The 27842-nt window shown below is 36.3% G+C and overlaps 1 protein-coding gene across 1 annotated transcript in view; it reads right to left on the bottom strand.

Moving 5' to 3' along the window:
- NAALADL2 (N-acetylated alpha-linked acidic dipeptidase like 2) overlaps window positions 1–27842 on the bottom strand; it is a 706998-nt gene that overhangs the window by 218106 nt on the left and 461050 nt on the right. The gene's annotated exons all lie outside the window — the stretch shown is intronic.

Genomic DNA, 27842 nt, shown 5'->3' with positions numbered 1-27842 from the left:
GGCTTTGTAGGTTATAATTCCATTCTTCTTAGAATGATTTTTGAAAACCACAGAAGAAATTTTCTCCATTTATTCTTTTTTTAAAATTATTTATTTATTTATTTTGAGAGAGAGAGAGAGAGAGAGAGAGAGAGAGAGAGAGAGAGAGAGAGAATGAGCAGGGAAGGGGCAAAGAGAGAGGAAGAGAGACAGAATCCCAAACAGGCTCCCTGCCACCAGCACAGAGCCCAGTGAGGCACTTGGACCCATGAATTGTGAGTTCATGACCTGAGCCAAAACCAAGAGTCGGATGCTCAACCAGCTAAGTCATCCAGGTGCCCCTCCGTTTATTCTTAAAAGCATATTCCCTTAAGTCTCAAGTATGAAAATTTTATGAAAAAATGCCAATCTCCTCAGCAGTAATTATGAGAAAAGTGAAACAACAGCAATGAGAACATCACATCTAATGTCCAGCATAATGTATTCAATATATGTTTGTCATTGAATCAAGACATTGGCTCTTTGGGGTGCCTGGGTGGCCAGCCTGTTGAGCATCTGACTTCAGCGTAGGCCGTGATCTCACTGTTCATGGGTTCAAGCCCTGCAATGGGTTCTCTGTTGTCAGTGGGGAGCCTGCTTTGGATATTCTGTCCCCCTCTCTCTCTGCCCCTCTGGTTTGTGCTCTCTTTCTCTCTCAAAATCAAATAAACATTAAAAAAAAGACATTGACTCTTCAACCATACTCCCCCCCGCCATGTTTCTTTGGTATGATAGAATTTCAAAAATACTTTATGTATATAACTGATCAAAAATTTAGAAATGAGTAGTTTAATATTTAGTACATGAATTGTTACAACTTTTTTCAACTACAGGGCTAGATTTTCCAAACATATAATAATGTTTCAAAACCCATCCAATTTTCTTTGAGGACCTAATAGAAAGATCTTTGCAACAAAGTTAAAATCACTTAAAATGGAAAGCCTGTGTGAGTGAGCATTTATAAACAAGACAAGCTTCCATTTTAATGTTATTTAACGTTTATTTATTTTTGGGACAGAGAGAGACAGAGCATGAACGGGGGAGGGGCAGAGAGAGAGGGAGACACAGAATCAGAAACAGGCTCCAGGCTCTGAGCCATCAGCCCAGAGCCCAACGCGGGGCTCGAACTCCCGGACCAGGAGATCGTGACCTGGCTGAAGTCGGACGCTTAACCGACTGCGCCACCCAGGCGCCCCCATTTTAATGTTATTTATAAATACCTTGAGTAATGAAAAAAAACTAAAAATTTTTATAGTGAACCCTACCAAATTGTGTCTTGTGAAAGCCTGATTTTCTGAAAAGAGAGCTCATTCTCTTTCATTTCCTGATACACTCCTGGGGCAAAGATTCCTGAAAGTTTTAGATCAACTTGGGACAGTTTAGGTAGAGTTTTCATATTCCCAAAAAAGAGCGACCCGTAAGTACTGGATTATAAAAAGCAAAGGAACTACTTTATGTCATGTACAAATTCCAAGTATTTTTTTGACAGATTCAGCTTTTGAGAACTGGCACCTTTGAAGGTATTTGCTTAGTCAATGTTTTTGTTCCTAATTGAATTTTGAATGTCTCGGGCAGACAAGATAGTTACCAGTTTCCCATCACTGGTGTCTCACGCTCAGCCTGCTTCACTCATTCAAATTCACAGAATGGTGGCCACATGCATTTATATTTGTGAAACCTAGACTGTTACACTCTTATGTTTTTAATAAGGACTTGATAGAATCTAGTCTTTTCCCAGCTGCTTAGCCAACAAAATTAAAAATAATTTTTACAAGGAGTCTCCTTTCCCTTTACTTACATGGTTCCCCTTATTTACGTGTCTTTTTGGAACTTACATCCTACTCAACATCAGTGGAAACATAGGTTTGGCTTTAATTTATCTTTGCATACAGAATTCTTAATATGCACTCCAAATATCAGCCATGCTGATATTTCCTTAGAAATCTGTGAGGAAATTTTCCTTAGAAATATTTTTTTTTCTCAATAGAAGATTGTCATGGATCAAAACCCAACAATCCTAAATTCCATAATACGTGTCCCTGACAAAATGAAATTAAAAAAAATAAATGTGAAATGTAAATGTAATATTTGATATTACTTTCATTCGTTTGCCCTACAAGTTTCGCAAAGCACAGTGGTTGTTTTACTCAGCCTTTCACCAGCCCAGGACATTCTTTTTGAAGCCATTACAGATACTCAAGTCTCTCTGTTCTTGCCATGGCTAATCCCACTGCTTAGCTCATATTTTCATAGCATTCCATTTCTGTGATTCCTTCTAGCTACATCATCATTCATATGTTCTCTATTTTTCAGCCAACTCAAAAAGGCAACATCCAGACTTCAGGATTACATCCCTTAAAATACTTCCACATTCTTTTCCCTACTCTGGCTTGCTTTACTTCATCCATTTATTAATAAATCTATCTTTTCCCTAAAGGTTTGTATTACCACCTCTGTCATTTGTAAAAATTCTTTCTGTAAATCAATCAAGATGGCGACAGAATGAGCATTATTTAGAATTTTTTTAAATGTTTTGTTTATTCTTGAGACAGCAAGAGTGGGGGTGGGGCAGAGAGAAGGGGACAGAAGATCTGAAGTGGGGTCTGCGCTGACAGCAGTGAGCCCGATATGGGGCTCAAACTCACAAACCATGAGATCGTGACTTGAGCCAGGGTTGGATGCCCAACTCACTGAACCACCCAGGTGCCCCTATTTATAACTGTTTTTAAATTATGTTTTGAAGGTTGAGATCTACTAAACCACATTGATGGTGCTAAATGTCGACTTAGAGTACAGAACAGTAGCATTGTTAGGCCCAAATGCCTGGAACCTACAGTTGGAAGTTCTTGGCTATTTGAGTCTCCTGTCGGGGTTAAGCACAAACGAAGGGTAAAAGATTCAAGAAAGCCAATCCAAAACTAGAGAATCAGCAACAACACAGTTCTCTGAGGAGTCTTTCTGGGATCTGTTCCTGACCTACTAAGCCCACAGTTTTCCTGCAAAGTTCTGGAGAGGACTTATCTCACCAGCTCATACTATTTCTCCTCTCTTTGTTTCTCTGTCTCTCTCGCTCACTGCCTCCTCCTGTATTGCCTATTCTCCTGTGATTTAACCAGTGATGAGGGAAGGAAGCGCTGTACCCTCAAACCTCTGTTTATTTTGTTCTTTAGTGCTTTTGTTCGTAGCTACTTTCAGAGTAAAATAGGACAAAAAAGAACCCAATTTTCAGACTGGATTTCTCCCCCCAAGTCATTTCATCTAGGGATTTCCCTTAAGGAGAACATTCCTGGCACAGAAACCCTGTTCTCGAAATCTTTGTGTTATTCATCACTTTAAATCTAGGCCAAATTCATAGACCCTCCGTGATCCTAAAACTGTATTCTACCCTAATGTAAGCTGTTTTCCCACACAACACTTTATTGGATTGTGGTGGGTCTATACTGGGTAAGAAAGAGGTACTGATCTGCTCAACTCCTGTGAACACTAATATCTGAGGGGGATATTGAAAGAAATGTTAATTTCCTTCATTTTACTAGAAGTTAGTCACCATGGGAGAGAGAAGGTTGGTAACAAATTTGTGCAGGTCAATTAATCTTTTAAATTTATTTACAAGGCTGAGTAAATTCAAATTAAGTATTTCATCCAAGGAGTTCAAAACGCTCCATACTTAATGTTTGATAACAAGCATTTTTATTACAGTTCATAAAATAAGCAAGTTCAGGCAATGACTGTGGTTGTGTCACTTGTTTAATTTCCTACCACAAGTATATTGAAGACCTGAAATGAAATCACCATCTCAATCCTAAAGGCCGTGTGCTCTTTGCAAGCGTACTTTTAGGCTGAAAGGCAAAACCTTATAGTAAATGATCATGTAAGTGAAATATAAAGAAATTAAGCCGACATTTACCTTAATTGTATAGTGATACCAAGGCACATTGACAAGATTCTAAAGTATTTAAAAATCTGTTTAATAATTTGAATATTGTATTTCTCCCCTACTCTGCTTTCCCCTGCACACATAGTATTCACTCTGCATTTGTAGGAAATCAAAGGTGATTACTTATTCAAATAGCAAGAAAAGTGTAACATTCAAAATAAAAGTACCACATTCTATATATTGTAATAAAATTAAATCACTTTCTTTTCATTTCAGTATCATTTTGTAACTTCAGTTGTGTAGAAACAATTTATCTCCCTGGTTTTCCTGAATTTCACAGTTTCATTATGTTCTAGTTGTGATAATGATGCTATGGTATTTTAAAAAGTGATTTCTCAATATAGGCACCGAGCTGGTTAATTTAATGTGTCAATCTGATTGAGCCACTAGATACTCAGATATTTGGTCAAACATTATTCTGGGTGTATCTGTGAGGGTGTTTTCAGTAGATGAGATTTACATTTGAAATCTTTAGACTGTCTAAAGCAGATTGCTCTCCCTAAGGTGGGTGGGCCTTAATTCACTCAGTTTAAGGCTTGAATAGAACAAAAAGCAGACCTACCCCAGTAGTGAGGAACTTGACTTGAGCTGAGACATAGGTGTGGAGGCCACTTTCAGGCAAACAGACTTGAGGAATGGAATGTGGAAAGGGTCCACAGGACCACCTGGTTGAATATAGATGACCCATTTCAAAATAGCCATAGTCCCTAACTAATCAATGGACTATTTATAACTAGGCACAGTTATAGGCACCAAAAGAGGGAATATTCCATACCTAGCCATACTGTTAGGGAAAAATCTGTTATATGATGGCCAACAGGATCAATAAGGAAATTTCAGTCCTGGCCTGAAGACTTCCCTTCCAGATTCTTGTTCCCACCCTGCTTGCCTCAGGTGCCAAATTATTACTGTTGGGAAAATAAGTAAAGTTCTGCACCATAAGATGGCTGATGGGACTAAAACAAGCTCTAGTTCCTAGCTTAGAGACTCCTCTTCCGGGTTCTTCCTGCCCTGTTTGCTGCACCCGTGAAAGCTGCCACAAATGTGGAAAATGATGCTATAAATCACCCTTCCCACCTGCATTCTGGAGTTCAGATCTCTGGAGAATGATCTCCTCTGACTCCACCGGTGTAAAATAAAGCTCCTTCCTTCCAAGTTTCTTCTGCCAAGTGATCCAGACCAGTTTCCGTAATAATACCTCCTCACTTTCCCTCCTTAAAAGCAGCCCCCACCCACAGCCTTGGGGCAGACAGCCTCTGCTGTCCTGCTCTTGGCTCTCTTCCCAGTATTCAATAAACTTCTATCTCCTTTGTTCTGCATCTGGTGAATTCTTTCAGTGAGTTGAATTCATTCAGTGAATTCTTTTACCTTCTGTATCAAAAGCTTCCACCCCATTGCCATTCCACATTTGAGGGCCCCCATGCAATGGAGAGACACCCCATTTAGGCACAAAAAGAAAAGGGTCTTTTCCTTTCTTTAGACTCAACTGAAACATATCAGATCTTCTTGAGGGTCAAGCTTGCTGGTTTGGGGCTGGAACTCACACAGTCAGCTCTCTGGGTCTCTAGCTTGCCAACTGCAGATCTTAGAACTTCTCAGTCTTCATAATCCTGTGAGCCAATTCCTTGTAATAATTCTTTTTTGTATACTCTATTGGTTCTGTTTTTCTGGAGAACTGTGACTAATGTAGATCACCTTTCTGTTTAAGAAATTTTCATCAGAACTAGTAAAAATTTAAACTTTAATAGTGGTGATGATGATGTGGAGAACAAAGGCAAAAGGAAATGTAGACAAAATTGTATTTCCTTATAACCTGCAGCCCATTGACAAATACTTAAGACATACAGAGTAGGACATCCCTCAGGGAACTCCTGTCTTATTTTTAATGCTTTGCTAGGGGGAAAAACAACCTTAGCTTGACAATAGCCAGGCTTCCAGGATCCTATGAGTCTTCTTTAGCATAGGAAAATCTTTTTGGAAATTCCCCTTGTCTTTACCTCCCCCAACTCCCAATCCCAGTGCAGTTATTTCTGCCCAAGGGTCCTGTCCTCTTGCTATTAAAAAACAAAAACAAAAAACACCTTTTTGCACTGAAAACATCTCAAGAATTCTTTCTTGGTCATTGGCTCTGAACCCCAACACTTTAAACCACCTCAGTGAGCAGTGCTGGGTGTTTTGTTCCTTTGGTTAACTGGAGGTAGTTCATAAAATTGTGTTACAATTTTATTTTAGAACTGATAAACATCATTCCATGCAATGTGAACATGTAAATAGTTAAGGAATCACAGAGAAATTACTGCCTTTTGAAACTAGAGAGAACCAATAATATGAAAACCCACAGAAAGCACCAGGGTTATTCTTCTGAGGTCCACAGAAAGAGTTTAGGTGATCTATGAATTTGGTGGACCAAGGGTGGGGAAAAAGTAGCATCTTTATTTCCATTCATTTCTAACTGAAATTTAACATTTCATTCAAATGTGAAGTAGGTCTTAAACCGGATATATCAGCAGTACCTGACTTGCAATCAAATGAAACCAGTTACTATTTCAATTGTGAAAAACTCATTACTATTTGAAAAGATGGGAGTTTACAAAACATTTGCTTAAATGTTGGTGTTTAATGTGTTAATTTAAAAAAGCTTACATAGGGGCACCTGGGTGGGTCAGTGGGGTAAGCATCCGACTTCAGCTCAGGTCATGATCTCCCGGTCTGTGGGTTTGAGCCCCGTGTCGGGCTCTGTGCTGACAGCTCAGAACCTGGAGCCTGTTTCAAATTCTGTGTCTCCCTCTTTGTCTGACCCTCCCCTGTTCATTCTCTCTCTCTCTGTCTCAAAAATAAATAAATGTTAAAAAATAAAAATAAATAAAGAATAAAAAGCTTACATATTAGTAAAATGTAAATTTGTGTGTTTTAATACTTAGATAACTGCAGTTTGACTTAGTTTCCTTTATAATCCTGTGTATTTTAATTTAAGCATTTTAAAACATTGTTTCTGAGAATGGGTCTGTATAGGATTGATCAGCCTATCAAAGCGGCCACAATGGGGAGCTCTCCTAGCAAAACAACTTCATTTAACAAATTAGAAAATTGAGGCTCCAAATCAACAGAATTAGAATTTGATTCCAGATCTTTTCACTCCATATGCAACACTCTTTCCTCTCTACCATGCTGATATACCTAGCATACAGACCACATTAATGCACGGGACCATCTGAATCTTAAATTTGTTCTTTCTGGGATTGCAAGGATTTTTTTTTTTTTTTAAATCACATCATAATCACTGGATGTGGTTGTAACCAACTATCTGTGTATCTGTGGCATTTCTTCAATGTTTATTTAGTTACTCTGTGTGTATGTCAGGAGTTCCTCACTTATTTCGGTTGTATTTTTATGCCAGTGCCTCAAGTTACTATCTATACCCAGTTCCTCATAATGCATTGCAGATCTCCTTTAGTAATCTTTGAGAGGCAACAGGAAGTTATGCTTACTGACTCTCTTTAATATTTTAAACTGGAAACTTATTTTGGTTATCCTTCACACTAGCATCTGATAATGAGTTTCTTATATACAAAATATACTTTAAAATGGTACATATTTTTTTAATCAGTAAATATCTTGCAATGCATTTATTAAAGATTAAATGGAGTCTGAGGTGAAAACCAGCTTTTTAACTTGATTTTTAAAAAGAAATTTTCAACCCGTAAAATGGGATTTTCAAAATCTCCAGTATCTCAAGCTTTGGGGGAAGGTTTAATCACCTACTTACTGAGTGTTAACAAAGTATTTTCAGCTTTAAATGGTGCAGAATGCAATCCTCTAGTATATGATGAGGGAGCATAAGGAAAGCTGACAGGCCACAAACACTGCCCCCCTCCCTGCCAGGTGGGATATGTGTGGTATTCCTTGGGCACTCCTGTTTGCCCAAGAACAAAGGAAAGGAAAAAAAAAAAAAAAACAACAAATGGCTAACTGACAGAGATCATAGTACCGCAGGACCTAAGTCTCCATCACCCCTCCATAGTGATGTGGGAAACAAAGGCAGAAGAAAATGGCAGATCAAGCTAAACTTCCTTACAACCTTTAATCCTGTTACCAAATATGGAGAAATGTTACTTTATATTTGAAATACTTCAAATCATATTAAAAATCTATTTATTCAGAAATGAATGCTTTAGAGAGCACTCTGGTACAGTGAAAATAAAGAATAAAGACATTTGCCCTTGTTTTTATTCTAACTTCTAACTTAGGTCTCCTCCTTAAACCCTGAGTCTACTCTATTTTGCCTTCCTCTTCCCTGGTTAATTGGTTAACTTAAATTCCTGATTAATGTGCACATGATAACAAAAGATCTATTTCTTTTTCTTTCCTTCTTTCTTTTTTTAATTCTCCATGTAAGGTTTTGTGTAACAATAAAAAATAGGTATGTTATTTTAAAACCTTAAAAATTACATTTCTCTCAAACTGTTAGGCTTAAATAAAGATCTCCACTAAAATAATAAAATAATAGCCACCCTATGGTATCTTGCACCACAATATATTCTGGATGAATCCATCTTTAAAAAAAATTTTTTTAATGTTTATTTATTTTTGAGAGAGAGAGAGAGAGAGACAAAGAGAGAGAGAAAGTGGGGGAGGGGCAGAGAGAGAGGGAAACATAGACACTGAAGCAGGTTCCAGATTCTGAGCTGTCAGCACAGAGCCCGATGTGGAGCTTGAACTCACAGACCATGAGATCATGACCTGAGCTGAAGTCATATGCTTAGCTGACTAAGCCACCCAGGTGCCCCATGAAGAATCCATCTTTTAAGGGTAAAATCTAACTCATAAAAGCATGGAGGAAACAGTGGAAGAAAATTTTTAATAATCCCAGAGTGGGAAAGACATTTTTGAGTATGTCACATACCAGGAAGACAAAATGCATTAATTACCCCAACAACATAAACATATGCATTTCCTGCATGACAAAAATTACCATAAACAAAGATAATTGAAAATCCAGAGAAAAAATAGTTACAACTAATTCCCTAGACAAACGGCTAGTTACTGTAATACCTAAAGCAAAAAGCCTGAAAAGCTAATAAAAAAATAGTCAGTGAATATGAACCAGCATTTCACAGAAAAAAATAATTAGAAATGCCTTTTATGCATAAAGTGCATATGAAGTGTCTTTTCTTTTCACTTTACAAACAAAAAAAGTTTTGTCAAGTTTGATTATGGACTGAGTTGTAAGGGACATGGGAAATTTGGTGTCTCATATACTGCCAACGAAAAAACAATTGTTACAAATTCTATGAAGGTTAAATAAATTATATCACATCCATACAATGGAATAATATTCAGTTTTTAAAAAGAACAATGAAGCCATGCATGCATTGGAGATAAACAATCTCTAAAATACAATTTCTACATGAAAAAAAATAATGTGTAGTAAGAATCTATATGTTGTCATATGTGTTTAAAAAAACTACATATGCTCTATCTAATACAGATGGTGTTTGCCTCTGGGGAGAGGTACTTGTGGGAAGAACAGGCTTAGGAGGAAGACTTTTCATTGTCTACTTATTTATTACTTTTGAATTTTAAATCTGTGATTGAATCATCTGCCAAAAATAAATGTTAAATTTTTGAAATCTCCTCTGAACTATATACTCTATGTTTCCAATTCCAAGATCCCCTGATTGTAAGGTAATCAATTTAAAAATAGCTTCTGTTGGATAGTAAGAGAGAGACAAGCCATGTAACAGATATCTCCCAGTTTCAGAAATGTTAACATTTTACAAAATGTCTAAGTAGGAAAATCGAGGTACTTAGAATTATACCATCAACAACCATTTAATATAAGAAGGTCCACTTGGAACCATCAGAAATGTCTATACCATTGGGGAGGGGACAGATAAAAGTAACTGCCACTTATTAGGGAAGAACAAGTTCTCTTTAAGGAGGATTTGGGAATGTATACAATAACATGAGTCCCCTGCTGGGGTAGGGGTCAATAAAGTAGGCACCCAGTAACCAGGAGGATACTGGAAGAGAACAGACAGCCTAGAATGGTCGGGAAAACTGAAAATAAACTTTCATTCATTTTATGATCTTGATTTCCTTGAGGATCATTCTTATCTACATGGTTTACAGGTATTGTATTTTCTAGGTAGGTGTCAAGTTACTATCAAAACATGCTAAATATGGGCCACCTCACTTTCTACAAGGAGACATTTAAATGAGGACTTACCATTTAGAAATAAACACCTTATTAGATCATAATTCAGTCCTGTGAGATGGTTAAAACAAGTATTATTATTCCATATGCAGATTTAAAAAGTTTTGGTTGGGGTGCCTGGGTGACTCAGTCAGTTAAATGTCTGACTCTTGATTTTAGCTCAGGTCATGATCTCACGGTTCATGAGATCAAGCCCCACATGTGGAGGCTGCTTGGGATCCTTTCCCTCTCTCTCTACCCCTCCCCTGAGCATGCACATGTGCACGCTCTCTCTCTCTCTCTCTCTCTCTCTCTCTCTGAAAATAAATAAATAAACATCTAAAAACTAAATAATATAAAATAAAAAGTTTTGTTATCCTCTAGGGATTTCTAACTGGATTGTAACATTGTTGCCCTCTCCCCTATCTACCCCTACCTCTGGTCTTATAATCCTCTTCCTCTCCCATTAACTAAGGAAATACAAAAGGGGTTCCTTGGTTTGTACAGAAAGAGCTGGTAGGCTGCTGACTAATCAACTCAATTAAAATTACCTTACAGTTTAAGAAAATGATGACTTTAAAAAAATGTACCACATAGATTCCATGGATCCCTTCACCACTTTGGCACATCTCTGATAGGCTTACTGTTGGTCACTCCAACAGCTAAACCTATTTCTTCATGAAATGCAAACTATATACAGAATGACAAACCCAGGGCCCTTCCAAAAACTGTACTCTGATTATATCTAAATGAAACTGTGAGCATATTGGAAAGGTACAGTGGAACCTTCCAAACTGACCTTTGGCCAATGTATTGGATGAAAGCACACTCCCCCTGGGTGCAATTCCTATAGGACCTTTAATGACCAAAAGGATCAAGATATAGATTTTATGTCTCAGTGAAAGATAACAACTCTGGCTTCACAATGCTGTTCCATGCTGAGGAATTGGCTGACATAACATAACTTCAGCTATTATTTCACCAGCCTTCTCGAGGTTTGTCTTAAATAGCTTCTCCTGGCCTCACAGGCAATGCTATTTTAAATAATACGGTGTCAGCATTTCAGTGATGTATTCCAGCTGCCAGGCATTAAAAAAATTAACTGAAAAACCTAACTGGTTTTCAATTCAACATTAACTGTGTCCGGCTGCAAATATTTTTAATGAAATATTTAAACAAATGCTACTGTAGATGAAACAGTTTAGTCACTTCCCTTCAAAAAAAATCCAGACATTTCAAAAAAAGTAAACCCAGAAGCAAGGAAACAATTGGAGTTATTTTGCATATATTTAGCATCACTCAGTAGATAGCAGGAGAAAGTTTGCTGTCCTCTCTGTGACCAGGGGTACAGGGCAGTTGTAAATCAGGTGGGTGCTCTCAGGTTTTTTAGAGGTAATTCATTTAATTTTAGGAGGGCACAGGGAGAAAAAGCTGAAAAATGCAGACTTGGCAAGCCAGGAGGGCAAAAGGATGTGGATGGCATACCATCACACATTACCATTTCAAGCAAGTTAAGTGCTGAGAGTGAGAAATCGGGCAGAGGAAATAACACCATCAGCAGTACTATGCCTAACTCTGACAGGTGACAGCATCATCGCATAACCTGAAAGCCTGGGGCTAAAATAACTGCTGGCCTAGGGATAGCTTTGCTAGAGTGAATTCATAGGGGCTTTGTAGCCACTATTCTATCCAAGGAGCACTGTGCATAGGATATCCAAGCATTACCAATGACTCAACCCCAATGCCAATCCCACAGGTCAGGTTTCTTCGTACCAGAACTAGGACCATTATTTTGGTCCTAGTGTACCAATTAGTCATATATTTACACCACTTGATTTAACTCAATTCTCCTTTGCATTTTTTTCTGCCTCTCCTACATGTCTTCTGAGGTCAAAGAATTTATTTTGTCCACCTTTCTATTGACCCCATATTGATCGGCACAATAAAATGGGTACAATAAGAGTTTGTAAAAATGAAATCAGTCCAATTGTATCAACATTTTCCAATGGGAAGGGATGGTAAGGGAGAGAAGAGGCAAAGAGCGTCACAAACATCATCTGGCTTGAGCTAGGTTTAGACCTGAAAATGACTGGATTCAGAATTCTAAAGATCTCTGGAAGCTTGAGGTTGACTTCAGGTAATTCCATGAGTCATAACTGTACTTGAAAACTCTCTCTCTTAATTCCCTCCAGGACAAAATCTGCTTTCAAGAAAACCATGTATCCTATGAGATACCTGGAGGAAGTCAGTAAGTATATACTGACATCACAGAGCATATTGTGATAAGCAGGTGCTTGAGATAAATTATACTAAAGAATAATCAAAGCATGACCCACAAATAGACTGCAGATGAGATAGACAATTTTGCATTCTCCCTTGAAAAGCATTGATGTCTCTTTTCAGCAGTATGACTTTAAGCAGTTACTTAACTTCATGAAGCCTTGAATTTCTCTAATGTAAAAAAGAGACTATGTGTACAATATGAGGAGGTTGAGAGAAGTAAATTAAATAATGCATGCAAAGCACTCAGCACCTAGTCTTCCATCAGATGTACTTAGCACTTAACTGTTATTATAATGAATTACCTTTACTACTAAAGTAACCAACAGACCACACACACACACACACACACACACACACACACACCTATATTTTTGGCAATGTCTTTCTACCAAATATGCTTAAAATTATTTTCTCCTGCCTTCTAAGACATGGAATGCTCATATTTAGAAAGTTAAATCTTTTCATGATTATCCAATGCACTTTTTCCTAATGAACTTTGATAAACTTTGGTTCTAAAGGACATTCTTTTCACACTTTTTGTTCTTCTTCTTCTCAAATTAATCTCTTTGGATTTTATAAAAGAGTTCATGTGACAGAATTGTATTTTCTTTATTTAAGTACTCTTACTAAATTCATTAAAAGATAATATTTTAAAAATATTATACAGATATTAAATATTGTAAGATGAATTCCCCTTTTGGCTTTCCACATAGAAGAGGCTTTTTTTATAAATTTTTTTTTTTAAACGTTTATTTATTTTTGGGACAGAGAGAGACAGAGCATGAATGGGGGAGGGGCAGAGAGAGAGGGAGACACAGAATCGGAAACAGGCTCCAGGCTCTGAGCCATCAGCCCAGAGCCTGACGCGGGGCTCGAACTCACGGACCGCGAGATCATGACCTGGCTGAAGTCGGACGCTTAACCGACTGCGCCACCCAGGCGCCCCAGAAGAGGCTTTTTTTAAAAAAAAATTGGGGTAAGGCTGCATAAAAGATGATTATCTATACCTGAAAAATGATATGGTTTCAGTTCATATTTTTTCATCCAGTACCTAGGAATTTTTAATAAGTTATTTTATTTTTCTTAAATTAATTTTTTCCTTAATAAAATCATTATTTTCTAATCTGTGATGGGAAAACACAAGAAAAATATACTTAAAATAATATAATTAACAACAAAATGTAACAAGCAAAACAGATTAAAAATGGTCTAACATTTAAAACAATACATACTATGTATTTCACATTGAATAAATATGTATTCCATATCTACTATGTGCCAGGTTTCATACATAATATTTTATCTTTATAACAATATTTTATGGAGGAAATAATTATCCCTAAGCGGTCTTAAAGCCACCATTGCTAAGAGAAATTTAAGCAAATCATCTCTGGTTATTTAGGAGGTGAGAAGGCCAAAATTTGGTCCAGAGTTTCTGTTTCCAGGTCCAATATTCTTGACTCTTTAACTGCAATGCTGGGATTCTAAAGAAGTCAGCTTTCTCCTCACTACCTCCTACATCTGGAACTCAAAACACTTAGAAATGAAGGCACTTTGATATGAGACTTTGTGTTGGACTTGACATTTTGCAGATAGACACAAAAAGGACATAAACAACATTTAGCATGTCCTTTTGCCATCTGCCACGTTGACATCTCACCTGAATGTGAAATAGTTACTTCAAATTTAACTCTTCAGAGATTAGATTTTACATTATACTAAACAAAATAAGCTAGTTACAAAATGAGAAGTATTGTATTACTCTCATTATATGAGTGCTATTGACTGAAATGTATCCCCTGCCCCCCCAAATCCCTGTGTTGAAGCCCTAACCCCCAAAGTGACTGTATTTCGAGATGGGGCCTGTGAGGAAGTGATAAAGGTTAATTAAATGAGGTCATAAGGGTTAGACACTAATCAGCTCTGGTGCCCTTAGGAGAAAAGGAAGAGACACCAGAGTCCTTTCTCCACCATGTGAGGACACAGCAAGAAGGTCGCTGTCTGGAAGACCGAAAAAGCGCTCTCACCAGGAGTAAGCACCTTGATCCTAGTCTTCCCAGCCTCCAAAATTGTGACAAGTAAACGTCTATTGTTTAAGCCACTCAGTCTATGGTATTTTGTTATAGCAGCCCAACCAGATTAATACAATGAAGTATCTAGAGTAGTCAAATTCAGAGACACAGAAAGTAGAATGGTGTTTGCAAGGCACTAAGGGGAGGGAAATCTGGGGAGATGTTTAATGGGTATAGAGTTTCAGTTCTGCAAGATGAAAAAGTTCTGGAGAACTTTTATGTTCACAACAATGTGAATATATCAACACTACTGAACTCTATGCTTAAAAATAGGTCCATTATACTTTTTAATAAATAATTTTTTAAAAGTTAAGATCAGGAAGCCAGGCTGGCTCAGTGGGTAGAGCATGGGACACTTGATCTTGGGGTTGCAAGTTCAAGACCCATGTTGGGTGTAGAGATTACTTGAAAATAAAATCTTTTAAAAAAAGTTAAGATGGGCATCTGGGTGGCTATGTAGGTTAAGTGTCCGACTTCGGCCAGGTCATGATCTCGCGGTTCATGAGTTTGAGCCTCGTGTTGGGCTCTGTGCCAACAACTCAGAGCCTGGAGCCTGCTTCAGATTCTGTGTCTCTCTCTCTCTCTGCCCCTGCCCCTCTCATGCTCTGTCTCTGTCTCTCTCTCTCTCTCAAAGAAAATGAATAAACATTAAAAAAAATTCTTTTAAAGTTGACAGTAAATGTTTTATTATATATATTATACAATTAAGTATTTTAAAGTAAAAAATAAAACAAAGAATAAAGTATTGATTTCTCTTTCTCCAGTATTTCTTTTCACCAAACATGGTTCCAGCATTCATCCAGTTGCTCACATAAAATCTTTATAGTCATTATTTACTTTTCACCTTCTTTTGCTGCCCCTTACACATGTAATCCAGTGCTTCTCAGACTTCAGCATGTAAGAGATAACCCAGAGGGTTTGTTAAAACAGATTTCTGGGCCCCATTCCCAGACTTCTGATTCAGTATGTCGGGGTGGGGCTCAAGGAACAAGTACAGAGGTAATAAATATGAGGTAAGAGCTTAGAGAATTAAAAAGAATTACTATTATTATAAATATTTTTTAATATAGGAAAAATTTTGTTAGTTCTCAAAGTTCAGAGAAATGACATGTCCTTCAGAAATAATAGCTTTATTCCCCAGAGTCCAGAGACTGTCTACCTAATTTTTTTTGTTTGTTATATGTTTGCCATTCAGTGAATTGATGGCAAATTTAAACCGACTAAATGAAATAATTTCATAAAGAAGTCAATGATAGCATTCTACCTACAGTACAATTTCTATCATTTGGAATCAAAAATATACCTTTCCCTATTTTTATTCTATTGGTTCTGAAAGCTAGTCTAGCTTTCTACAAGTCTATTATCTTATTATTTCTACAAGTCTATTATCTTATTATTTCGGTACTTTATACAGAATATTGACCTATATATTCTTCTATATTTTCATAGCACTTTGAAGTAATTAGGATGTTACAATCATCTGACAGATGAGGACATTGAGACAGAGACAGGTAAGTAATTGCCAGTGATCCTATAAATAATAAGTAACTGAGACTACAGTAGAATTTGACTCCTGCTCCAGGGTTTTTTTTTTAATTTTTTTATTCCCCTTCTTCATGGTTTGTCAAAAGATTTTTTTCCCATTTGTTGCTTCCAGTCTTCACCCCTGGTTAGGTTTATTTATTTATTTTTTGGTAAATATTTATCAAGGAGGAAGCAAGGAGAGCTGTTATCACTACATACACTTATGCTGTACTGTACTGATCCCATTAATAAATGCCAAGGTGGCTGGCTAATTTGAGCCTGTGCTCTGAGCTCTGGAGTCCATTGCTCTCTGCCTTGGTCACCTCAAGACAACTATCTTTAAAGATGACTGCTCACAATTTAAAATAAATTTAAAAAGAGAATAAAAAGGATTTTTTTTTGGATAATCAATTCAGTTCAAATCTCGAACATTCAAGAGTAGGTAAAATGTTTCATTAATTATCCTGCAACTCAGAAATGACAATCCTAGCATAATACTAATAAGTAAGGCAAGGGAGTGACCCTCCTTCAAATGATATTAGAAATGATTAGTTCTAATCTCTCAGGGTTGTCAACAATATGCATGCCAATAAGTAATCACAGATTTCTTCTTCTGTCTTAATATGTATGTGTGTGCATGTGTATGTGTATGTGCATACATTTCTAATATTTAAAACCATTGCACAATCAACAACTATTTGCTGAATACCTACTAAGTGTCACATGTTCTATAAAATACAAATTATTAACAAAATGCATTCTTTGTATTTTCAAGGATTTTGTGATACAGTTGGGTAGGAAGTGCTTACCCCTATGAAGTGCTCAGATAATTTGTAGAAAATATTGTGCTTTAAAGGGTACAGTATATTGGTTTAAAAACTACTTTTGGAAGATCACATGAATTTAGTAGAATTGAATAGAGTTTATTGCTAAGAAATCTTTGGTGACAGCTAAAAGGTTAGCAAATAATGCAATACTATGCACCGACTACTATCTGAAAGGCACGTAGGAGTTTTCAACAATAGATACTGCTAGGTACAAGATTCTTTCTGGATAACTGAGCACTGTGGTGGATAGATACATTATTGACGTGATTGCTTTATCAATTAAGCTTGGGTTTCTGTTTCAAATACATGAGGTCAAACAGTAATTATTATTTCCTTGCTCTGACATGGAACAATCGCTTAAAGAAACACACATAAGCAAAAAAGAAAAAAGAAAGAAAGAAAGAAAGAAAGAAAGAAAGAAAGAAACACACACAACCTCCTGCCTATCCCTTCCTTGCTGCCCCCCCCAAAAAGTTTAAGATTCATTGGTAAATAGACTCTTGGCCCACAGGAGCTAGAATTAGAAAATATTTGAGAGCTCCTATTTCTAAAGTAACTAGCTTTATGCTAAATTGTATTGCTCCTGAGGCTCTGAGGAAAATCTACAAAAGGCTTTCTTAGAGATACACCAAGTTTCAGGCTGTTTTCCAAGATCTGCAAGCAGCATGGTGTGTTCTAATTAGACAAGGATAACAGATTTAGAAAAGTAAATAACAATTGATAGCAGATAAATTGCATACATTTAAGCTAAATGATATTTTGTATACAGGTATTTGCTACTTAATTTCTTTTAGAATTTTCTCTTAAGTTAAATATGTAATATATGTAGCCATTTGGGGGTTTTGCTTAGTAAATAATGGGATTTTTAAAATGATTTCAAAGGTTGATAAGCCCTGAATAAATTATATTCTTCTATATCATCAGTGAAAGAAATTGGCACTCGTCTTTTAGAAAGTCATTCAGCAGGACATATTACATACTTGAAAAAGGTATTCTTTGATCCAGTGACACTATTTCTGAGAATCTATCCAATGTGACCAATCTAACAGAATAGGAAAACTATTTACATAAAAATATTTACCATGCCATTGTTTAAATTACAATATGTTATACTTTTGGATGAATTATATAAGCAAGGAATAGTAAAAATAACATAATTACCCAAATCATTAATGCTTAAATTAAATCTCATAGCCATTAAACATAATGATCTTAAAGGTTAGTAGCATGAAAATGCTTTTGAAAGAATACTGCTAGAATAATCTTTAAAAATGTAAAACCTAAGAGCAAGATCCTCCCTCCTAGTTTAAACTCTCTAAGAGCTTCCTATTGTACTCAAAATAAAATCCAAACACTGTCTCTGGCTTGCAAAGCCCATCCTGGGACCTGGCCCCTGGCTACTTCCTCACTTGTTTAATACCACACTCTTCCCTCATCCATTAACATCCCGCACACTTAGGACTACTTCATTCCATTTGGAATACAGGTTCCCTAGTCTTTGCTGGGCCAGTTCCTTTGGGTCTTAGTTTAAATGTCCTCTTTTCCTAGACGGCTTGCTTGATTATCCAATATGAAGCAATCACTCCCTAGCATGTCCCCTTGCTTTAATTTTCTGCATGGTACTCACTATCATCTGACAATTTCCCGTTCAGTTCTTCATTTGTGTGTCATCAGGCTACTCAACTAGAATGCACACCCATAAAAGCCAGATCTTACGTACTGTCACTAGTACATAGAAGATGGCTGATAAATATTTCTTTTATTTTTTAAGTTTATTTATTTTTGAGAGAGAGAAAGAGACAGTGCTAGCGCAAGCAGGGAAGGGGCAGAGAGGAGACAGAGAATCCCAAGTAGGCTCTGCACTGTCAGCACAGAACCCAGTGAGGGGCTTGAACTCATGAACCGTGAGATCATGACCTGACCCGAAATCAAGAATCGAAGGCTCAATGGACAGAGCCACCCAGGCATCATGATAAATATTTCTTTTCTTTTTTTTTTATGATAAATATTTCTTGAAGGAATGTGAGGAGGTTAAGAATATGTCACTTCAAAATATGCTACTTTGACAGAAGAACTATTTTGAGCTGAAGGCAACTGAGAGGAAGCAGACACAGGGAAATCTCTTTGCCCTCTTCCTCTCTACTAGGCAGGATGATGTCTCCCATCAGCCTAGAGACAGATGGCCCCAGAGGAATCCATATAACAAAGTCTATAAAAGTTTACCTTCCATTATTCCCCTCCCCCCATATTTACCTTCCTAGTTTGCTGCCCCTAAAAGCCTAAAATTTTTCCTTTGTCTACTCTCTTTTCTACAAATGTACTGTCCTTTGTAAAGATGCTATATAAGCTCAAGTGCTAACCACCCCTTTCAGTTATTCATCAATGAGTTCTCTCAGGCAATGCACACGTTAATAAATTGTTTTTCTTTTATTAATCTATCTTTTGTTCAGTCTAATTTGTAGGGCTCCAGTCAGACAACCTAGGCGAGTAGAGGGAAAGTGTTTTATTTTGCTCCCTTACAGATAAATCTATCCATACTGATAAATCTTTTTTAAACGGAAATACCCTTTAAAAAATTTTTTTTAATGTTTTTTATTTATTTTGGGGACAGAGAGAGACAGAGCATGAATGGGGGAGGGGCAGAGAGAGAGGGAGACACAGAATCGGAAGCAGGCTCCAGGCTCTGAGCCATCAGCCCAGAGCCCGACGCGGGGCTCGAACTCACGGACCACGAGATCGTGACCTGGCTGAAGTCGGATGCTTAACCGACTGCGCCACCCAGGCGCCCCAAACGGAAATACCCTTTAAAAGAAAAATTAGTGGTATTTAAAGAGTATTTTGTATAAACCTTTAAATGATGACATAATGAGCCTAATTTTGAGGCTCCAATACCCAGCTACCATTATTACTCGGGAATAGCTTCTGTAATTGAAACATCAAGTATTTTCAAGGAAATGAATCACATTTTAAGGTTGTGCTTTTCAAAGCAAATAAAATTTCACAATGCCAAACATTTACAAAAACCCAAAACAACATATAATTAAGAAATAAACTATTCAGTTCAATGTATAAGTACAAGAGCTATATACAGAAAGAAAAGACTCATGTGGGATACAGCTGTCTGGGAAGATTATATGGAGAAGACACAACTTAACTCAAGGACAGATAGAGGAATTTGGACTCAACAGAGACAATAAAAATAATTCCAAGACATTTGGGAAACAGCTTTTTTGGAAACTTTAAGATATTCTTATCCCTTGTGACTTGCTCTTTTAGACTCTCCAAACCCTAAATGATTCTCCTATCAATCATTTGGCTACAGCCCAAGATAATACAGGACCAATAGGAAATTCCAAGTCCTCAAATTCTCAGGTGGTATAATTTTTTGTTCCTTTTAGAAGCTTGAAAAGCTTCAACTAGTATGCAATTTGTCAGGAAACATCTAGAATTTATAGACTGTTCTTAGCTTATAAGCATATTTAATCAGCATCTGCTACATTAAAGAACATATCATGAGCTATCAGCAAAAATGGAAGATAATTATTCAGATATAAATATGGATATTTAACAAGATGCCTATAACTTCTTTTGTCTATTGAGTGCTTTGAAAGGCAAGAAAGTAAAGTAAAAGGAAAGCCTAAATCTTTAAAGGTAGATTTAACTTGGTGGTGTTTGTTACAACCCTCAAAATTTTTAAATATTGATAAAATATATAATAATACATTTATCCCAGTAGTATCTCTTAAAGTGCACCCACTTAAAAGTAAGTGAGATTATATTGAACTTTATCCCCCCACTGAATTAAGTGATTAATTCCAGGAATTTCTGACAAGCCATAGGTACACACTTGAATCCCCACCTGTAAAAAATGTTACAAGTCATTATGTTCATCAGTGTATGTCTCTAAATCAATAAAATGGTATAAAAATGCAACATAAGCAAAGAGGAAATTTTAATATATTGTATAATGCATGTTTCACATCTTGTTATACTTTTATTAAATATTCAGCTGCTAGCATAGCATTATAAGACTGTGTAGCAAGAGCACACATATTAATAGAACATTTCTTTAACAACTTATAAAAAAGAAACATGAAGATTTTGACAAGCACATAATATGGTAAATCTCAGTAATATGAAAGTATAGCTGTATATTTCAACATAAACTGAATGTTCAACATTTTAAAATACCAGTAGTGGGAATAAAGTAGTTTAATAGGCAGAATTGCCCCTAGTCATTTGCAAACTACTGAAAATTTGCATGTAAAATTTAATACTCTATTTTCTTTTTCACTAGAGGCCTTTTGGAAGAGGAGAAACGAGCAAATGTGAAGAAATCATGTATTAGTGAGTATATTGTTCTTTTAGAAACTTCAAATAAAGGAATAGCAACACTTTACTGCACTGCATTTCCAATGAACTTCATATTTTAGCCTAACAAACATTTTCTTAACATTCTTATGCTTGCTTTTCTCTTATAATTTTGGTCATAAATAGTGATTACTCAACATATATATTGTATATACACATTTTTACACCGTTTTATAAATTTGCACAGTTTATATACAACATAGTTTCAGGCCAATAAATGATACAACATAAATCTCCAGTGTAATGATATATGGCCGTAAACACTCCATGATTACCACAAAACAGAATAGTTATACTAGGGAATACATAGAACTTCCTCCCATATAGGTTTGCCATATATAAAGCAGTACAGCAGAGAATAATTCACACTTTAAGAAGGATGATACTTTCTAATTTTTATGAGACCCATAATTTAATTGTGAGGGAAGATTTAAAGACTAGAAATAGTTAAGGAAAATGTGACGCCAAAAGTTGTCACTAAATAGTTCTTTTATATCTCCATTTAACCAAAAACAAAGCATCTGACCAGGAGATGGCAGAGATACCATATTTCTGTTGTTATTATTCCTCTTAAGCCGAGTCTTCCCCATTCTACGTTATGGGGAAAGCCTATGAAAGCCTATGTTGCTGGAACCTCACTGACTCTGTTTCAAGTACAATTCACTCCTGAAGTGTGCGTCTCCTCCCTAGCTGAGGGGTCTCATCATTGTTACTTTTTTGGGGCTCTCTGGTTCAGATCATTAAACTTTCAAGTTTTGCCTGCAGCTAAGCCAAATTCACCACCACCTCACCAAATACAGCATTAACTCGGTGGCAAGGACACACTGGCACACACACGCACAATCTCAAAATTGATTCTGTATCGAAACTGTTTCCTCAGGTACAATTCCTAATTTTCCCAAAGGAAAATTTCACAGAAAAATCGACTTTAGGGTGGCCTGTCATTCTTTAATATTATCTCTCCTCTGTTTTAAGGTTGGTTAGCATTCAACTGATCGGGTGCCTTTGCTTCTTCCAAAGAAGGAGGCACCTATCAAATGTTTTAGAAATGTGTGAGCTTCCCTAGAATGACATAGAGTGAGAGATTCCTTCCCAATAGGAAGGTTTCTTTATTTGCTGCCTTATAGGAAGTTCTCACTCCAGAAATACCGAATTAATAACCGCTGCACAATTGGCGATTCCTACTTCTCTGCCCCTCATTGTTTATCCCAAACATGTTTGAGGTCAGAACAACTTATTCTGTCCAGGCAAATAAAGAACATTGCTAAGATCCTTTCTAAACTGCCCCCAGTATAGGGCCTATAATCACGTCTTTTCTATAATAAGGAATTAAAGTATCAATCAATAGCTTTAAAAATGTCTTCATCAGTTAAAAACAAAAACAAAACAAAAAAAACAAACCTTAGCTACATTCCTTGTCTTTTACAGGAGCTATAAGCAATAAATGTATATAGTATTTGCTTTCATGTTTGGTAATACCTACAGAAGCTAATATTTTGCCTTATAATCCATGTACTATCAGGTATTTTAAGATGGGAAAATGATGCTCTTCTTCCTTTTCTATTTCTCAAGTGTCCAGTGCAGTTAAACCAGTTACCTTAGACTAAAGTTACACTAAAAGTTCTATTATGTTTTCCAGAGTTTCCCAAATATTTAAAAATATCATGTTGATAAAATGTTTTCTGACCAAAATGTTAATGATTTTCTGTTGACCTCCCCTTCAACAAAAGCTCACAATATGATGGAAGCAAAAGAAGACTTAGAATTCAGAACCATACAGGTGATACTACATTTAAATAATAATATCAAAATAAAGTGCAATTTAATGGGAAATATCCGAAGTTATATAATGCACAAAATGTTTTTAGCACTATAAAATGTTTTATTATAAGCTTGGTAGTTCCATTATTATTGCTATTATTAACATTTAAATGACAAAATGGATTTGTTCTTAAAAATTTGTTTAAATTGCTTAAAAGGAGGTCTTATCTCCATGGTTCAGAGTATGGCTCAGTCTCTAAAATGCAATATGAACAAGAGACCAGGCCCATTTTTGGGCCTAGATCAAAATGAAATAGTAATCTCCAGAGTTCCTTAATTATTTGGCACTACTCTATCAAAGTGAGAAACTGGTCTTACAGAAACAACTTAGAGCAAGCTGTCTGACTGGATTTTCTGCAATCACAAATACAAAAGTACCTTGGGTCTAGACTAATGGTTTTCAACTAATTTTTAGACTTCCATATATTTATTAGTAACAAGGACTCACTATTGCAAGCAGAGGAAAAGCATTTCAGGATCTCTAGAGGGAAAGAAAATTAACAGTGTAGACTTAAAAAACGCCCACCCCCTTATACCTTAAAATTAAACCCTTAAAACTCATATGTCTCTTCCAGTTGAAAATCACTGCTCTAGACCCCAAAACTGTGGAAAATGTAACAAGAAGCAGGGTGCTGTGGCTAACAGTAAAACTGATTACTTCCTGAATTTATACCTTTATTGCTCATGAATTCAACTGGAATAATAAGCCTCCCCATTTGGGAGGAAGAGAAGACAAATCAAAACAGCAATCTATACTCCTATGGAAGAGGGAGGTTAGGAAGTGCTGGGATATATTTATATGAAATAGAGAGCTGCAGTAATCATTTGTCAAAGACTTAATAAAAATCAAATGTGTTCAACCATAAAAGTTTCAAATTAGACATATTAGCTGTGTAAAATAAATATTATCTAGAATGGAAATAAAAGATAGCTATATTCCATCAAAAAGAAAGCTATCCTCTAATTTTTGCCAAGTAATTACATAGAAGCTAATATAATCATTTACCTCAGAAAACCCCAAAGTGTAAAATGAAATTTTCATTACAAACAACATAACTAAAACTTCAATAGCTACTAGAAACATGATGAAACTGTCCTGATCTCATTTACCATAAGAAATGTATATAATGTTATTTTCCAATGAAGGACTATTATGTATTTAACTTTGGCAAAAGCTTTTAAAAATTTTTTTTTAGTGTTTACTTATCTTTGAGAGAGAGAGACAGAGACAGAGATGGAGAGAACAAGCTGGGGAGGGGCAGAGAGAGAGGGAGACACAGAATCCGAAGCAGGCTCCAGGCTCTGAGCTATCAACACAGAGCCTAACATGGGCTAGAACCCACAGAGCCCAACACACAGAGCCCAACACACAGAGCCCATCACAGGGCTCAAACCCCCAGCGGTAAGATCCTGACCTGGGCCAAAGTTGGATGCTTAACCGACTGAGCCACCCAAGTGCCCCAAGGCAAAAGGGTTTAAAGTACACATTTTGTTAGATCATTTGGGGGTGTTCTTCAATGACTTATCCAGTTAAAAATGCCTCTGTTGCTTGCCAACTTTGTGATCTTGGAAGGATTACTTAAAGTATCTATGTATGCCTGACTTAATCACTAAATGGCATTAGTAATAGTACTTCCTAGGTTTAATTTTAGGATTAAAATGAATAATAACAACATTTTCAGTGCATATCAATAAAAATTTTGCCTCAAAATGATAGCTGTTGTAACTTATTAACAAAAGTAAAATTAAATTCCTTATACATAACTCTTTTCATGAAAAAAAAATCCACATTTGTGTCAAAGAAATAGGTGATTCGGAATTTCAAATAGAATCAGAGCTTCACAAATATCTCATTGCATTCTACAATGTTTCCTGGAGAAATTATGGTACCTTTGAAGAAATGCTATGGGAGAAAAGGATAATTGACAGGGTAATAGTAATGAATAAATTTCTTTAAATTATATTCCAATTATTTAAGGGCTCAAAAATGTTAAAGAACCAGTTAGTTTCCCATATTATTAAAAAATATAAGTAATAGCTTATTTAGTACCTCCCATTTTTCAAGGTTCTCTCATGTTTATTATCTCCATTGAGTGTTATAATTCCCAAACTATCAAGCCTTAAAGATTGAAGTTCTTTGAAGACTGTCTCTCTATTGCTTATACTTAACATAGTCAATGAATATATGAACAGATTATTAGCTCTAATTACGAACATTAGTTTACAATAAGAAAAATGAAGAACTGAATATTATGTATCTTACGGCTAGTGGTAGATTCAGGATTTCAAATTCATATTCTCTGATTCTCTCTGAAAAACTGTATTGCCACTGGAGATATTAGAATTCATACTATGATGACAAATTAGAAAAATTTGTGAGCACATATTAAATTATGTAAGTACAAATGCATAATTAGATTCATAGGAATAGCATAAATCTATCATTTACACCACTAAAAGTAATGTTAAGAATAGATTTGACATTCATAGTGCACAAATCATATATGAATAAATTGTAATGTCAGTTAAAGGAAAATAACACAATAGTTAGATGTATAAACAGAATCGCCATCCAACTTTACTTAAGTTTCCTATTTTGACTTTTCAAATCTTAACAGAAGCAGTGGCATGAGTATCACTAAACAGTAACGGAAATGGTCTTAAGAATCACATCATAGAACTACATGACAAAAGAGAAAGACAAGATGCAAGGGAAACTAAAATAAGCTCCCCACATGTCATGTATAGAGTATTAAAAAGCCATTTTAAACTGTATAAGTATATATTGTATAAATTTTTGTATAAATAAAATATAATAAAATTAAAAAAAAACAATGATATATCAATTCAGAAGGAGATCTTGATTTTGCTAGATTGCAAAACAATCCAGATAGCTAGCAATCTTTGGGAACACAATGCAGGCTTTCCCTTTTCTGGGCTGTGCTGGGAGTAAAAAACATTAAGGCATTAGAATCACCCTATGAGCATTTACTTCTGTTAATTTCCACCTATGAGTCACCCATTTGCCCTTTAATAAAATACCATCCCCTCAGAAAACACGAATCACACCTTTCTCTGCACATTTATTCTTCAGTTAGACTTCTCATCACATTGTACCATATTCTACATCATAAAGGGGTTTGGGCCTTAAAGGCCATAACCAGGATGATTTATATCCGAATCATCAGTGTCTAACACTGTGCACTTTCCTTAGTAGGTACCTAAAATAATCACTCACCCTACCATTCAAATATTCCACTGACATCTGTGAAACCTCCCCTTCTCCATCTTGCCAGAAGCTACGCTCATTGGATCTCAGGGCCTTAGAATTTAGTCTACCAGCTGTCACTCCACTGTTGCCCCCTTCACTTAAACTCTAGATTCTGTATTATAGTTACTACAGTTGTGTTTTATCTGCCTTACCAAAACATCAGCCACTTGAGGGTAGAAGCTTGTATTATTTCTGTTCATATCTTCAACAGCTGCCCTTGTTTAGTAAATGAGTAAATGGTACTATCATTCATTCATCTTTTTGCTCAGTCCAAATAAACACAAAAAAACCTTGGCCTCCTCTTTCTTCCACATTTCATATCCCATTTATCAGTAAAGCCTGCCAACTCCACTTTCAAAATGTGTCTCACCAGCCTAGAAGCTCCTCCCGAGTTCAAATAAACACTGTTTCTCCTGTTCCTACTGGTCTCCTATCTGGCCTCCTTGTTGCCACTCCTTCCAGAACGTACTATTTTTTCTGAGCAGGAGTGATTTTTAAAAACGTTATGCCAAACCATGCCGATCAACCACTTAAAACCCTACAATGACTTCTCATCCACTTACAATAAAACCCAAACTCTCTCCCATGGCCTACAAGGCCCTACATGATCTGTGCCCTATGTTCTCTGACCTCATCATTTACTACTCTCGACATTTAGACACTCTGCTGCAGGCTCCCTGGTCTCCTTGATCTTCCCCAACATGTTCCCACTTCAGGGCCTTTGCACTTTGTTTTCTCTTCCCCAAGACTTATCCACAAGGACCATCTGCTCACTTCATTCAGATTTCTGCTCAAATACTTCTTTCCTAAAAAAGGCCTGGCTTGACGATACTAAAATAATACTCCTTCCTCTCTATTCTCCTGGACTACTTTATTATTGTTTTCATAGCACCTATGTAATGTAACTGTCATTACATTAACACATCTCTTTGTTGTCTGAAACCCAAGTAATTTTCTATTCCTCTATTAAACATTACAGAGAATAGGCATATGTTCCTATCCTTGTGTTAAATAATTCTGGAATCAAACTTACTTTCCTGTCCCTGTGCTACATAATTCCATAGTGAACTGCATGTTTTTCTTTTGAGAGTATGCAAAATAATTTAGCTGTTTACTTGTGGAAATGCCTGCTCATTGAAGATATGAGTGAATCGTAAACAGCTTAGTTATCGTATTGTTTTAAGATCCTCACTTCATTGTGCCCTCCAATTCAAAGTAATTTGGTCAAAAATTCTTCACAATGACAATCAGTTTCCCATTTTGCAAGACCTGCCTTAAAATCACCCACTCTGGTCCTATTACTCTATAAATATCCTGACCCAATTTCCCATTCTGAACCCTATCATGACTCTGTCAAGATAGTGCTTGTCAACCTTAGTGTAGACATCAAACAAACGTAGTTTTGCTTGACCAAAAGTCTTTTTTTCTTTTTTTTCTGGTGCTATTTTGAAGAGTTACTAGTTGATGACGCTGGAGGTTCACAAAGATCCTATCAAGACCTCCTCACTAATCATAACTCAAG

Source organism: Lynx rufus, unplaced genomic scaffold (genome assembly GCF_022079265.1).
Source record: "Lynx rufus isolate CCGP_SWC_20201006 ecotype Redwood Valley unplaced genomic scaffold, mLynRuf1.p SCAF_5, whole genome shotgun sequence".
Lineage (NCBI taxonomy): Eukaryota > Metazoa > Chordata > Mammalia > Carnivora > Felidae > Lynx > Lynx rufus.
This window is presented reverse-complemented; position numbering and strand designations above follow the sequence as displayed.